Raw genomic sequence first — 15,672 nt, 5'->3', positions numbered from 1 at the left:
CTCTTGGTGGATCATAGAATGGGTCACTTTGACGAGAGTCTTCATGATTAGAATTGCCCCGACGGTTGGAAACATTTTCTTCTTCAAGTCGGTCCATCCTTTCGTGTATTTCTTCAAGTTGTCTTTGAAGCATTCCCTCAAATTGTTGAGTAAGTGCCTCCATTTGAAGCTTATTAAGATCTCGCCTAGGGGAATGAGGTGATTTTTCCCCACTCATGCTTGCAAAAAAAAAAAAAAAGACAAGGAAAATTACAAAAGAAATGTTAGACGAACCTCACCACTCTACTCACGTGGTTGCACTCAAATTTATCCACTCAGCTTCCTTTATAAGCTCTTAAGGAAAAAACCTTATCAATGTCTTTCTCAAGACAGCAAGTAGACAATCAAGTGAATAAGAAACCAACAAGAGAAATATGAGTAGAACAAGAGAAATAAACGGATAAAACGAAAAATTTAGCAACGATCAAGAGCAATGAAAGAGGAATATCTTTGAATTCAGATTTCACAAAGAAAGAATAGTGAGTCCTTTCAATTCACAAATCCTCCTTTTTTTTTTTTTTTTTAATCAGAAACCAATGACTCTAATGATTCCTCCTTCTTCTTCTTTTTTCTGAATTTTCCTTTTTTTTTTAGTTGATGACCCAAATAGTGAACAGAAATTTATGATAGATAGGGACGGAGAGATCAACAAAGATGGACAAGAACAAAGATGAAAACAATACACAAACCTGAAAATCAAGGAGCCAAGGCTCTGATACCAAATGATAAAGAACCTTATAAATGGATCGCCTTGAAATTCAGCTTGGGGAAGGGTATTGGCGCCACAATCAAACAAGATGAGAAGGTGAGTGATAAGTCATGGGGTTTGATCGCCACAAGTTGCCTTGATAAGATTGGAATTAGTTCTTTGCCTAAGAACTAGAAGGAAGCTCTCACCAAAGAGAAACTAAAATTTTCATTCAAACTTAATTCATTTGCCATACAAGAGTTCTCCTATTTAACATCCCTTAAGATTCACTATGCACTAATTATGCAATAAATATCATGCTTGCATGCATGATATTTATTATCCACTAATGCAACCACTAATCCCTAATACTAGCTTAATGCAACCATGCATGCATGGTATTTATTATACTAGCTTAGGAACTCTAAAAAATGCATTAAAAACCCACAAATGATATCAAAAGTCACTTTAGAACCCCAACAACAAAAAAAATGCATACGAAAATGGTTTTTATGTTGGTCCAATTTCACTTTCAAATTGAAGGAATGTGATCCATTTAGTTGTTGTCTCCATTATGCATTGATCCTCCTTTTCCTTGAGCCCCATTATTAAGCCTTCCAAAGCTTGCTTCATTCTCTAAGTCTTGGACCTTGTTATGAGTCCCCCAATTCCCTTCAACGCCTCTTCTTGGCTCACATCAAGGAAGGACTCCATTACTAAGGGTATGTCGATTAGTTCAATGGTGGATGACCTAGTATTTGAGTATGAGCCATTACCATCTGCTCATGCTGTCTGGGCATCCCTTAGAGAGAACTACAGTGGAGTAAGTCTGAGTAAACTCTGTCAGTTAACTATCAAGTTTGATAGCTATAAAAAATGCTCGAATGTTACCATGACCTAATATCTCAGGGAGATGGGTAACATGATTCAAGAGCTTAAGACTGCTAGTCATGCGTTGATCGATGAACAACATGTTCAAGTAGTTATCCGTTTCCTTCTTGATTCTTGAGAAACGATGAAACAGAATCTAAGCCACAGTGAGAGTATCAAGATTTTCACCGATGTCTCATGCCATGTTGAACTTGAGGCGGAGAGGATTGAATCCGCAAGGATTTATGGTCAAGCTTTTGTAGCTGAAGATTCTTATTCCAAGAATAAGAAAAGGTGATTTAAGAAAGGAAAGGGAAAAGAAAAGGAGGCTAGTGTTGTTGCTATTAAAAACCAAATTAAGAAGAAAGGAAAGAGATATGGACAGAAACCTATGAGCAAGTTGACTTGCTTCAACTGTGGCAAGAATGGTCATTTTGCTCGAGAGTGTGCTGAGCCTAAAAAGGTAGATCCATCTTTGTCTTCTTTCCACGAACAATATGTTGCAAGTACAGTATTGTTAGCTGATTCGTATCCTTTGTGGATTGTAGAATCAAGAGCAACGAACCACGTAGCACGTGATCGAGCTACATATGTGGAGTACCGTCGGGTACCAGTTGGCAACAAATGGATATATGCAGGAAACAATGCAAGAATTGAAGTCAAAGGAATTGACACTTGCAATCTCAACCTACGTGGCGAGTGTACCTTGTTTCTGCATGGTGTCCTGTATGCTCCTAAGATTCGACGGAATCTGGTTTCCGTCATTTGTCTTCTTGATTTAGGTTATAATGTAAATTTTTATAGCCATTGTGTAAAACTTCGAATTAACTCTGTGTTAATTGGGTATGGTTTTGTAACAAATGGTTTGTGGTTCTTGATGTAGAACCAAATAATAATGATGGTTGTTTTTCAAACATTGCTCTTATTAGTAATGCTGATGTTAATGATGAAATTTAGCATGCTAGATTAGGACATATAGGACAAGAACGAATGAATAGATTAGCTAAGGAGGGCCTTTTAGGCACTCATGCTAAGATTAACTTGTTTATATGTGAGCATTGTCTTGCTGGAAAGATGACTAGAAAACCATTTGGAAAGGCTATTAGGGCTGAATCACCATTGCAATTAATTCATTCGGATATTTGTGGTCCGATGAATATGAAGGCTAGAAATGAGAGTTCTTATTTCATTACATTTATTGATGACTTCACACGTTTTGATCATATGTATTTGATTTCTCACAAATCTGAAGTATTGGATTGCTTTATTCGTTACTTGAACGAAGTTGAGAATCAATTGGAACGTAAGATTAAAACCTTGCGTATTGACTGTGGAGGTGAATATTTGTCTGATCAGTTCAAGACAATATGTAATGAGAAAGGAATTATTAGACAGCTTACTATCCCTGGAACTCCATAGCAAAATGGGGTTGCTGAAAGAAGAAATAGGACTCTTCTTGAAATGGTTGGGTCTATGATAGCACAAGCTAATTTGCCAATCTTCTATTGGGGAGATGCATTATTAGTTGCGGCCTATATACTTAACAAAGTGTCTTCAAAGTTAGTTCCATCTACCCCACATGAACGTTGGACAGGCAGAAAGCCGGATTTAAGTAATCTGAGACCTTGGAGGTTAGTTTCCTACGTTCATGATAAGACTCGCGAACATAGAAAATTAGGACCCAGGGTAAGAAGTGTATCTTTATAAGGTACTCTGAGACTTCTAAGAGTTATGTTTTTATTGGTGAGTGACAAGATGGAACCATCTCTGAAATAGAATTAAGACATGCTACTTTTCTTGAAACTGAGTTCCCAACACGAGGTGAAGTTGATAAGACAATTCCTCTATATGATAGAGGAGGATAATGTTCCTTTATCAACAGATCAAGAGATGCCTGAATCTAGTCAACCGAGTGGGAGTAATTTACCACTAAATGAGTCAGTTTCTCAACAGTCTAACCTTCGAAGAAGTAGTCGTCAGATTATTCCTCGGAGAAGGTTTGATATTGAGAATGAGACATTGATAGTTCTCCCAATTGATGATGAGGAACCTCGAACAGTTGAGGAAGCTTTGAGAAGCTCAGTTAGAAAAGAATGAAAAATTGCAATGGATGAAGAAATGGAGTCAATGAGAAAGAATCAAGTTTGGGATTTAGTCGATCTTCCTCCAGGCCGAAGGACTATTGGGAATAAGTGGATTTTCAAAGTAAAGAGGAAAGCAGATGGATTGATTAATCGATACAAAGCTCGATTAGTTGTAAAAGGATATACCAAAATGGAGGATATTGACTTTGAAGAGACATTCTCCCCAGTTGTGAAGTTTGTGTCAATACGTGTCATCCTAGCTATAGTAGCACAATATGACATGGAATTACATCAGATGAATGTAAAAACAGCTTTCCTTAATGGTAATCTTGACGAAGAAATCTATATAATACAACCAAAAGGTTATGTTGCTGAAGGTCAAGAAAAAAGAGTATGTAGACTTAGAAAGTCTATATATGGGCTAAAGCAAACGTCAAGACAATGGAACATAAGATTTAATGAAGTAATATTGTCTTATGATTTAGAAATGGTCAATGGGGATCATTGTGTTTACCTAACAAAGGAAAAAGGAAAGTTTGTCATTTTATTATTATATGTTGATGATATGCTAATAGCTGGAAGCGACATAAAGTGTGTCATAGTAGTCAAAAGTTGGTTTTCATCATAATTTAATATAATAGATATGGGAGAAGCAGAGTACATCTTAGGAGTGAAGATCGTTAGAGACCGATCAAAAATGCTTTTGGGTTTGTTTCAAGAAGCGTATATCACTAAGATATTACAACACTTCAATATGTCAGATTGTAACATTGAGCAGACGCCTATAGCGAAAGGTACTATTTTGAGCAAAAGTATGTATCCCAAGACTCCTGAGGAAATAGCCGAAATGAAGAAGAAACCATATGCCAATGCTATTGGTAGTTTGATGTATATTATGTTATGTACTCGTCCTGATATAAGCTATGCTGTTGACTTAGTTAGTCGTTTCCAGTAAAACCCAAGATCGAGACACTGGAAAGCGGTGAAGAGGATATTCAGATATCTCAAAGGAATAGTGGATTATTGCCTCTGCTTCCAAGGATCATAAATGAGCCTAAGTGGCTACACAGATGCAGATTGGGCACGGGACCTTGATGACAGAAAATCCACATCTGGCTGTGTCTTCTTGCTGAATGGTGGCGCCATCTCATGGAACAGCAAGAAGCAGGCTTGTGTAGTCTTGTCGACAATGGAAGCTGAGTATGTGGCTTGTGCAGAGGCTATGCAAGAGGTTGTCTGGCTAAGAAGGTTCCTGAAGCATCTGAATATTGCTGAGGACAGTGGGAGTCTTGTTACAGTGTACTGTGACAGTCAAGTTGCGATAGCTTTTTCCAAGGATCCCAAATATCACAGCAAATGCAAGCATATAGAAATTAAGTATAATTTTGTAAGGGATATTGTTGACAAGAAAAAGATTATTCTTGAGTACATCCCTACATGGAATATGCTTGCTGATCCTTTTACTAAGTCATTGACTAAAGAGTCATTTCATGGATATGTGAAGTCTTTGGGACTTCGAAAAATGTAACTAATTGTAAAGACATTTTGATAAATGAAAAATATCATGATCTATTCAGTGTATATGTCTTTGTTACATTCGAATAAAAGTCTCGATAAGCATGTTGGCAGATTGAGATTGATCCACTCATATGGACAATCATCTCTATTTGTTAAGTACAAATAGAGGTAAGACCGTTGCTTATGGGACAACTTATGTAGCTGTGAATAGAGACATACCCATAAGTTAAGATCGCCTTGATAATTGTGTCAAGATGAGATCATTTGTGTAATGATTGGAGTAAATGCACCCACCATTTACTGAATCTGCTTAAAGGCCAGATTAGAATTCATATGTTGAATTCAAGATTAGACATTAGGTATGTCTAGATCGAAATCTGTACGATGTTAAATTTGGGAAAAACATGCTTTCTTTTTAGTAAAGAGAATAACATCGTAGCATGTGATTCATACCACATGTGCTATGGCGACAAGAAGGGTAGTAGGAGAATGGATCCCTACTTCTCTACTATGTGAGACCCTTGAGATTATAAGTTAATCTCAATCTTACCCTAAGTGACTATTTACTTATCTACTTGAAGTTTTGATCAGTGTATGCTATTTTAGCATGTTTCTTATTGGCTATGGATGATTCGGTCTATGGAGCATAACTAGGAAAGCGACTGATTAGAATGAATAAATTCTAGCTAAAAAGAAAGATTAAGATTGATTTACATCTGTGATATTTATTCACTGGTACCAGTTACATTTTTAGTTCAGTACATAAAATGTAATTGTGAATAATTTGTTTGATTGGAGATGTTGAACATGCTCTTGACATATAGTCAATATGAGGGATTAGAGATGTTCATAATGATGTAAATAATTTAATCTGGGGTAAAGACAAGTCATTTATGTCTCTGATTCGTTCTATGAACATTTATGTCTCTGATTCGTTCTATGGAGCAGCTAAGTAAGGTGTAACAAGCTTCTTAGCAGTTGAATGCTCAATGTGCTTGCTGTCGCACGAACCATTTGCCCTAATGTATGGAATGGATGTTCTTATTTGGTCTTTGTGACTAATTAATTTTGCTTTGGTCTTCGTGACTTGATCCTCATAAAATCTACCTGACTTATTTGATCTTTGTGACTAATTTTACTCTGGTCTTCGTGACATGATCACCTTGTAGTCTATGTGACTGACATGGTCTATGTGACCATATAACCTTATGGAATGACTTAGACGAGTGGAAGATATTGGATGTTACAGGAGACGAAGAGGGTCGTCTCTTTCGTTGTTGCAAACGTCTCGTTGCTGCAAACGCCTCATTGCTGCAAATGCCAAGGAGATGAAGGGACGTCCTTTATCCTTCGTCTTCCTCGACCTTCCTATAAAAGGAGCGTCCAAGCAATCAAAAATGAGAGTAGCAGAAGGTTTGTGGAGGCGATCAGAGAGTTCAGAGAAGTTGTGAGGTGATTTTGTCGAGCATTAGAGAACGTCCAGATGCTGGGATTTGGTTCGTGGAAAAGTTCAAGGGGGTTCCGTGTGGTGATATTCTCGGCGACAACAGCAGCGACGTTTTCGACGATATCTTCAACGAGTTCATCGAGAGATCTATCTAAGTCATTTACAGTTTATTTTTCGATTGTATTTCATGCTATCCGAACCAACAGCAACAGCACATGATTCACATGATTCCCAAATATTGCAGTTCATAGATGACTTGCTGCTCTTTTAGACGGTTGACCAAGATGGAATTCGTAGTTTGAAGGTGACAGTAGCAACTTTTTCTCTTTACAATGGATCCAAGATTAATTCCAACGAGTCTTCAATCTCATTACTTGGGAGAATCCCAAGAAGAGGGGACATTGCTACTGCACCTTCAGTCACTTTGCATCCAGCTATGGTTTACACAATTCCAGCTTTGTTAATCTAGAGAATGGAGCTTAGTCTTCCTTTTGGCAACTGATTAGTGTGGAGATGATGGTGGTCAGATGCCTGGCTTCCTGGACATGGTCTGCAAGCCACCAGGTTTAGAAGATTGTGTGTAATCAATCTTTGAAGTCTTTAATTGTGCACTGCAATGCAGATGGTGAGGGCTTGAGTAAATAAGGTTGATGTGATTTGGGTGAGAATCTTCTAAAGAACAAACTTGAGAACTTCAAACTGGCTGAAAATGACCACAGACAAATGATCCTTCTTATGGATGGAGTTTTTTAAGGTGCGAGATGTTTATTACAGTTAGTATCACAGCTCAAGTTTGTGTAGTAAAGAAATACTATGGCACCTTAGATGGCAGGATGAAGTTGTATTACCTGAACTGTTCTGTCTGCCTAGATAAGCAGGTGGAAGAGAGGGATGTGCATCTTTCTTGGGGTTGAATTTCAACAGACCAGTTAGGATCAGAGATTTAACTCAACTGCATGAGAGGTTGGGTATGATACTGCCACAAAAATGAATATAGTTTCATTTGGAGGTGGAACCTGGATAGCAAGTTCTCAACTGCGTCAGCTAGTGATTTTCTGATTAACCTAGGAATTCAGGATGGGGCTGACCTCTAAAAATGCAAAGTTCTTAACTTAGATGATATTGAGAGATTATGTGAACACTACAGTCATGTTGAGCTTTGCATCTTCTATGCGGCGGAGCAGAAGCAGAAATTGAAATGTGAGAACTTTTTTTTATTATAAAGTGGCATGCGTTGATTGGGATATCATTAAACACAAATTCAAGTTCACTGGTATGGTTGAGCATCAAGTTCTCTTCAAGTAATGGAGAGGAGGCCTCTAAGATGCGGTTAAATTCTGGTATACAAGCCTGGCACTATGCTCTCTGGATCACAAGACATGGAGTTATGTTAAGATAGAAGGGAATGGGCAAACTGGACTTGCTTCAAAGGTGGAGAGATCTGGTAAGTCTCTGGAGTCTGAGGGGCTCTCTGGCTTCAAGAAGAGATCTGTCATTACTTTAAGGAAGTATTTCTTTTGTTGTAAGCCCCTTTAATGTGGTTGCTAATCAGATAACATTTGAGGGTGCTACGGCCACTCCAATCCTTTTTTTTAAGGAAAGAAAAAAAGGATTCCCTACTTAGGGTTCCTGCTTTTTTTTTTTTTTTTTTTTTTTACAGGGGAACACTGCCTGCTTGCCTTTCTCAGCCATTGAGCTAAACATGTCATAGCTACCTCAACATTCCTTATCTGTGATCCCTGATTTTCATGGTTCTCTGTCAACAATGTATTGAGCTGAAGCTAACATTTTAGCACTCCCATCTCTCCCACATGAAACAGAATGATGGTTAATCCATGCTACCAAGATAGCTTTGAAGAAATATCAAAAGTGGTCAAATTGAATGTCTAAGGCAATGAGTTTTGCTGTTAGACTACATACAACCTGGACATGACAAGTGTGCTTAGCTAGTATCTGCTAGATCAATAACATGATTTATTTGTTCAACAACAAGAAGTGGTTAACCCAACTCATTGCTGCCAGTTAAATGGTATCTATTTATCCATTGAGCTCTACAGGAGCTATCATCTTGGCAGTACTGCAGTTCATTTACATCTCTTTTTGTGTTTCCTCGGTCCAAATTGTTGGATATTGGGGCCTTAAATGGACCAAAACGATTTAGAGGAAGGAAGTCATCAATTGTTGAAAGTCGTAATTGACTTCAAAATTGAAATCTACGATTCGCGTAGATAGATTTAGACTATTAATTTGCTCAAAACCGATTAAGGGTGAATGAGAAATTAATGTTTAAAGTCAACCCAAAATAACATTTGTTATTCATTAATAAAGTGCATAGGAGAATAGTCCCACATCGGAAATTCTCGATGTGTATTCTCTACTTATTAATGAAGATGTGTTAATGGAGTTAACACAAAAAATAAAAGGACAGGTGACCCCTTAGCCCAGGGCGAGCAGGTGCTCGCACCTGTGAGCCCGCCACGTGCGCAATGGGCGCTTTGTAGGCGCACTTTGCACTTCGCGAGGAGCTTAAATTTATGCTCCAGGTGACATTGCAGTGCCTGCGTGGCACTCGGGTGACGTGTCAGGCTCTTACCTGACGTGGCAGTGCCTATGCGGCATCCTCGTGGGCAAAGGGAGATGACTGGACAGTTGACTTAGGGAATGGATGGCTACTGTTGATCAACGTTGATCAAATAGATATGATGGATCGCTTGTGATGCGATCTAGAGCGTTGGATCGCAAAGAGTAACGATCTGACGGCCTGGGATGAGACTTGATCTGAAGCATCGAATCAATGGATCCAGATCCGATGGCTGATGACAATAGGCGGGATCTGAGGGTCACAACTCCTCAGATCTGATGGATGAGATTGAAGTGGGCTTGGTGAAGGGTTACAACCCTTCAGAATAGATGATCTAGATTGATCCAGCCCAAGGAACACATCCACTCACCCAAAGGACACTCAACCTCTTCGTTCAGTATAAATAGAACCCTCCAGATGATGGAAAACTCACTCAATCTTCTCTTCTCTTCCTCAAGCATTCATCTCATCTTGTGCATTCAAGAGTCCAAGAAGTCTACTAAAAAGTTCGCTGGTCTCGGAAGTCGGAGTGCTACGATTCCGAGACGTTCGTCGTCGTTGTATCTTGGGAACGAATTGCAACAATCCGTTAAGCACCGTAGCGGAGCAATATCGTTTACGGAGATAGTGTCGAACACTAGCCTCGACGATCAGTTTGCATACTCCAGAAGCTACCCGTAGACAACACAAATATCTACCACGTCATTTTTTTTTTTTTTTTTTTGCTGTTTTCTTCGTTATTATGTAACCAAGCGATTGCTTTGTTTCAGGCTTACTTGAGTGCAATAATCATTTACCTCTATATGCATGATTTCCAGCAAGCTCAGAAGTGCTACAATGATTGTTCTCAGTGAGTTCAGTGATTATGTTATATAGTCCATGAAATAAAATTCAAATGTAACATTAAAACATAATTTATGTGCTTCTTGTGATTCTTATGTTCTCATTCAAGACCTTTCACTTATGTTAGATTTCCACTATACTTTCTACAATCATCAGCATGTCAGATTATCAAGCGAATGCTTTTGAAGTCGTCTCGTAACATGTGAAGGTCATGTTTCAAAGTTTTCTATGTAGTGCTATTTGATTCTATTGAACTGGTGTGCAGATTATCAGGCTCGCGAGGAAATTGCCTGCTGGGGATCTGAAAGACTTCAAGAAGGAAGAGAATAAGGAAACTTTGGATGATCCAATTGGTGATTTCTGTTTTACAAAGCCTATATTTACATGTGTTTTGTTTTTATGCTTTCAAAATCGGTTGTTCGGTCTATTGACAGACTTTGTCAGGATTCTCTCTGGCATGACAATTCCAATTCCAAATCCAGATCCGTTGCTTGGCATAATGTTTGTCTACCTAAAAGGGAAGGAGGCTTGGGACTTAAGTCATTGTCAGTCTGGAACTGTACCGCAATAGATAAACATATATGATTTCTTTTAACCTCTTATGAAAGTTTATGGGATGCTTGGATTAGGCCAAATAAGCTTTGGACCTTGAGTTATTGGGGGATAATCAAGCCCCCTGATGCAGTTGGTGTTGGAGGAAGCTTGTTGATCTTCGCTCTATGTTTAAGGGTTTGTTTTCTTACTCCCTTGGTTTTAGTATGCATATTAAATTTTGGATTGATCCATGGCTTCGGGGTGTTTAATTGATTGAGAAATTCCTGTCTATCTATATTGCTGATGCTAATATTTCTAAATCGGCTTATGTTGCTGATGTTTGGCATGATAATCATTGGCGATTACCTGATCCTATTGATTCTATTATTGCTCAAGTTTGGGACTTTATTACTGTCCATTTTACTTTTTCTATTGATTCAGACATTGTTTCTTAGAAGCTTGACACTTCTGGTATATACTCAATTGCTTCAGCTTATGAATATTTTAGGCCTAAAAAGCTTATTGCGACTTGGTGTAACTTGATGGGGCTCTTCTCATGTCCCTAAATGTAGTTTTATTGCTTGACTTGCAATTAAGGAGAGACTTGCTACTCGTTCTAGACTGTTCAGATGGGGATGGGGATGGGGGGGGGGGGGGTGTTCACCTTCTCTGATCTTTGCAGTTTGTGTGGTATTTACAGGGAGACTATTTCTCATCGTTTCTTCGATTGTCTACTTTCAACTATGGTTTGGACTAAAATACTACATTTTTGTTCTATCCAAAGGGCCCTTTTAGGCTGGAATAGAGAAGTCATTTGGTTTTTCAGACATGCTTCTTCTAAGTCCAGACGTTCTCAGATTCGTCGAGTTACTTTCTGCTCTACTATATATTAGATTTGGAGAGAGTACAATGATGTTATTTTTAAGAGGCGTTCCTAATTCTGAGCACATTTTTCTTTATGTGCAAAATTTAATTCGTTTTAGATTTTTTGATTTATTACATATCTGGATTGAACATTTTCCTTGGATTGTATAATTTTTGTGAATTTGGAAGATTAGTTCTGTATGATTTGAAAATTCTCCTTGGAGAATTGTTGTATTTCTGTATGAATTGACAGTTAACAAAATGAATTTCATAAAAAAAATAAAATAATCTCACATGAAATTTCAAATGAGCAAATGCTTGATGTCGTATTTACCAGTGATAAGGTTCATACATACATAAACTGCCAACGATACTTGATGTGTGAACAACCTACATTTCCTAGCTCGACTCGTCTTTTTCGGTCGTATATTTTCATTAGACTGTATGTTTGAGATTGCCTCATGTTGACTTCAAATGATGGTAATCAGAGAGAGATTATGGAGAGAGCACATGATCATCTAGCGTTGATGAAGCACATGGTCCTTTTTTTTGTCACCATCTGCTTGATCCAAGGCAATTGCCTTGTCGCCATCTTTCCAAAGGACGAAGTTCCTCTCGCAAAGGAGAGAAGAAAAATTAAGGACATGTTTGACACGCCTTGAGCTTTCATGTTTTTTTTAATAATGCATATATTCAGATTTCGTCCGATTTATTGTGAAGATAGATGGTCTTCTTTGATCGTCTATTAGATAAATTTTAAATACAATATATGTATATTTAAGAATTGACTTTTAGAATATTAGTCAGAAATTTAAACTTTGATGATCGTATTTATTTTCTTAACTACTTTACTAATGAGTCACACCCGTATAATCTTTTGTTTTTTTTACTAGGGACCACTAAGATAATGCATCTATTTTTTTTTCAAATAAATTTTTTTATTTTCAATATACCGTATAAATGTCATGTATAAAACATAAAAATTTATTATTTTCTTTACTATTAAAAAAATCTCTCAACAAATTTTGTTATGATCCTATGTTATTAAATCATACATTTTTATTTCAAATGGCCCCACCTAAATTATTAATTTCAAGAGAAAAAAATCAGGTTTGAAATTTTATTACTACTTTTAGGGCATCTCTAAGTAAGGGTATAAATGAGCCAAATATTTGTGAACAAGTTTAATATTCAGCTTAATAAGAGCTTGAATATGTTCGTTCAATATACACAAGATCAATTAAATAAATAAATTTGAACAGCTTGTTAACCTAAATAAACAAGCTTAAACGAACTATATTAATTAATAAAACTCTTATCAATATACTAAATAAATAATAAATAACTAAGCTTAAATTATCAAATATAATAACAAATCAAACAAGTAAAAATTTCAAACAATTAAATAAGCTTGAATTCACGGGTTGATAACATCTAAGCAAACCAAACTAGAATTAATATCAAGTCAAGCTTAAATTAGAAACTCGATAACATATAAACTGATACGGTTATGAAGAGGGGTCCCACCAAAGACAGGTTAAAATAAGGAAGATTGGCTGGCGAGAAGGTCAAAGTCAAGCAAGGTGTTAGAATCAGACAATCGGAACAAGTATGGCTGCACGAACGGCATGGCTGAACCGACGAGTGGGGGCAAGCGGATAACACAAGATCAAGAGATGAACAGCCCAGTCATCGTCCTTGCCAAGCTGCGTTCATGTCCGTCTGAGTAAAAGGCAGCCCTCCGCTGAACGAAGAAGCCGAGAGGAGGGAGATTGCTCTATGCAACATGATCGAACACTGATAGGCCTACAGCGAAACCCACCTATGTATCTCCTCATACCCTTTTGGAGGTTTGTGTCACTGACAACAGATCATGTTCAGTAATCAAATCGTACAAGGGAAGCTTCCAGCCTATCACATAAGAGATGCATGCTCACTTAAAGAAAGGTATCAGGGATACTTTATGGCTTGTCTTTTCATAGGATGTTTGGGAAAACGTGCATATGCTTTGAGATGTGCGCACATACACTACAGTGACACTATAAAAGAGGGTTCCATCTACAAGCAGAGGTATGCGCAACTTCGTTATTCTATACACTTTAGCTATAATCCCCAGCTTATCATTTTCCTCGCTTTCGGACAAGAACATAAACAAATCAAGCTTAAACCAAGTTTCAAACAAGCTTAAACTCATAAAAAAAAATCAAGTCAAACTTAAATAATCATTTTATGTTTGGCTTAACTTGGCTCGATTATTTTATCAAACAAGATTGAATACCTTACAATTTAGCACGACTCTTCCCTGTCTCCAATAATGATTATAGCCTTTTAAACTCTAATATGTCACCTTACAAGCATAAAAATTTATCAATCTCTTCCCAATTCAAAATGTTGTCCTATAATTTTTTTTATGGACCTTAAATTAATTAATGATCTCACCCATGTTTTTAATTTTGAGATAAAAAAAAACTATGTTTGAAATTTTACTACTGCCCCTAAACAATAAATCTCAACCCTCCATTAATATAATAATTAGAATATTTTTCTTCAACTTTTTCTTTTTATAAATCTCTTTAAAAATCTCACATTGAAAATGCTCAAATGCCTTTAAATTAAAATTCTCAAACCTCACATTCACAATAACTTTTTTATTCAACGTTTTTTGATTTAACAACCCTCCGAGAAAAAATCTTGCAGGATATGCCTAAGCTTTCGTTCATACTACGCGCAGTGAATTGAGTACCATACTACGCGCAGTGAATTGAGGTATAAGACTTTGACCTTCTCCTTCCACAACTTGTTGGTGCATGTCTCTGTCTCCGCTGTAATTCATGAAATAATTGCCACCATTGCAAAAGGGAAAGTTTCAGGAAATCTTTCTCAAGTAAGTTGACTTTGATCCACCCGACGTCTATGGATCCAAAAGCTTGGAAGGTTAGATAAAAGGAAGAAAACAAAAAAAAAACACAATCAGTCAGTCCATCCACATTTCTGTTATAATAAGAACAATGGAGAAGTTAAATAGGTCAAACACCTTGACAGCAGCTTGACATGGCTCCGTGAACCAATGCTTCACAATCCAACAAAACGAAACAAGAGACAAGAAAATAGAGAGAGATTGCCGCAGCAGACTGGAAGTTAGGAATACTGAACCTACTATTTCTTCTAATTTATTGCCACGCTTATCCATCAATTCCATCCACTTCAGTGTCCTTCTACCAAATCAAATCAAAGCAGGCTTCATCTCCCCCATTAGTGGAGTGAGTTAATCAATTAATCTAATTGCAGGCAGGGGCCGAGTTAAAGGGAGCCTACAGTCGCATACTTTTCATTTTAGATTAATTTATAAATTTATTTATGTCCAATCTGATGCAGGACATATAACTGTCATCATAAATATATTTTAAATAAATAAATTAGGTGGAGCAAAATAAAATTTTCTCAAAGTTTATCACCGTGTTCAATCATGAAGAATCACAACACTGAACTAAAGCAGCAAAAATTTATAATTAAAAAAAATAGTTAGAAGTAAAACTGAAAAGTTGGAGAAAAGAAAGAACAGAGTCGTGAGATCCTTTTCTCCCTTAACAGTACACTTGACATGTTCTGTTGTGTCTCCATCTTTTAAGAGAGACAAACTTGAGCTGTTGGAGTTAAGTTGGAGTTGGCGTTGGAGTTGGATATAAAATAAAATTTTGATGATTATAATTTTTTTGGGATGGTAGGATGGTTAAAATATGGAGTATTGTTATATAAGATTTGGGATCGAAACTCGGTATTTTTGAATATGCCTCCCTTTCATATTTTGCTATCTATACTAATGATTAGTATTTATCCGTAATTTATTTTTTTCGTGTTGACCTAGAGACGGATTGATGGAGCCGTTGGGGCCAATAAATTATCTTTTGCCACAAGAATTGGATGATTAAGTTTGTTTAAATTTTTTTATAAATCTAGAGAATGAAAAGTAGGATAATTTAGATGCTTCTAAAACAACTTTTATATATATATATATATAAAATATGTCATTATCACGGCAAAAATAAAAAACATCACTCTTGTACTATAACTTATTTATGGATCCGCACTTAATAATTTACATATCTTTAAATAAAATTTTAATTATTTGTTAATTGATCACTATTATATCACCAAATTTATTAAAAATAACATTAAAAATTTATAAATTTTAAAAAGAAGAAAT

General features: G+C 36.7%; 1 long non-coding RNA gene across 1 annotated transcript in view; it reads left to right on the top strand.

Moving 5' to 3' along the window:
- Positions 1-10,586, top strand: part of LOC121987855 — a 34,178-nt gene extending 23,592 nt beyond the window's left edge. Inside the window, exons 2-3 of the long non-coding RNA XR_006113739.1 lie at positions 9,998-10,077; positions 10,336-10,586. This is a non-coding gene — a long non-coding RNA (uncharacterized LOC121987855). The remainder of the gene's footprint in view (positions 1-9,997; positions 10,078-10,335) is intronic.
- The last annotated feature ends 5,086 nt before the right edge of the window (positions 10,587-15,672 follow it).

The sequence above is a fragment of the Zingiber officinale genome, chromosome 5B (assembly GCF_018446385.1).
Source record: "Zingiber officinale cultivar Zhangliang chromosome 5B, Zo_v1.1, whole genome shotgun sequence".
In the NCBI taxonomy this organism is placed as follows: Eukaryota; Viridiplantae; Streptophyta; class Magnoliopsida; order Zingiberales; family Zingiberaceae; genus Zingiber; species Zingiber officinale.
The sequence above is the reverse complement of the archived record's forward strand: the minus strand, read 5'-3'. Positions and strand labels throughout refer to the sequence as shown.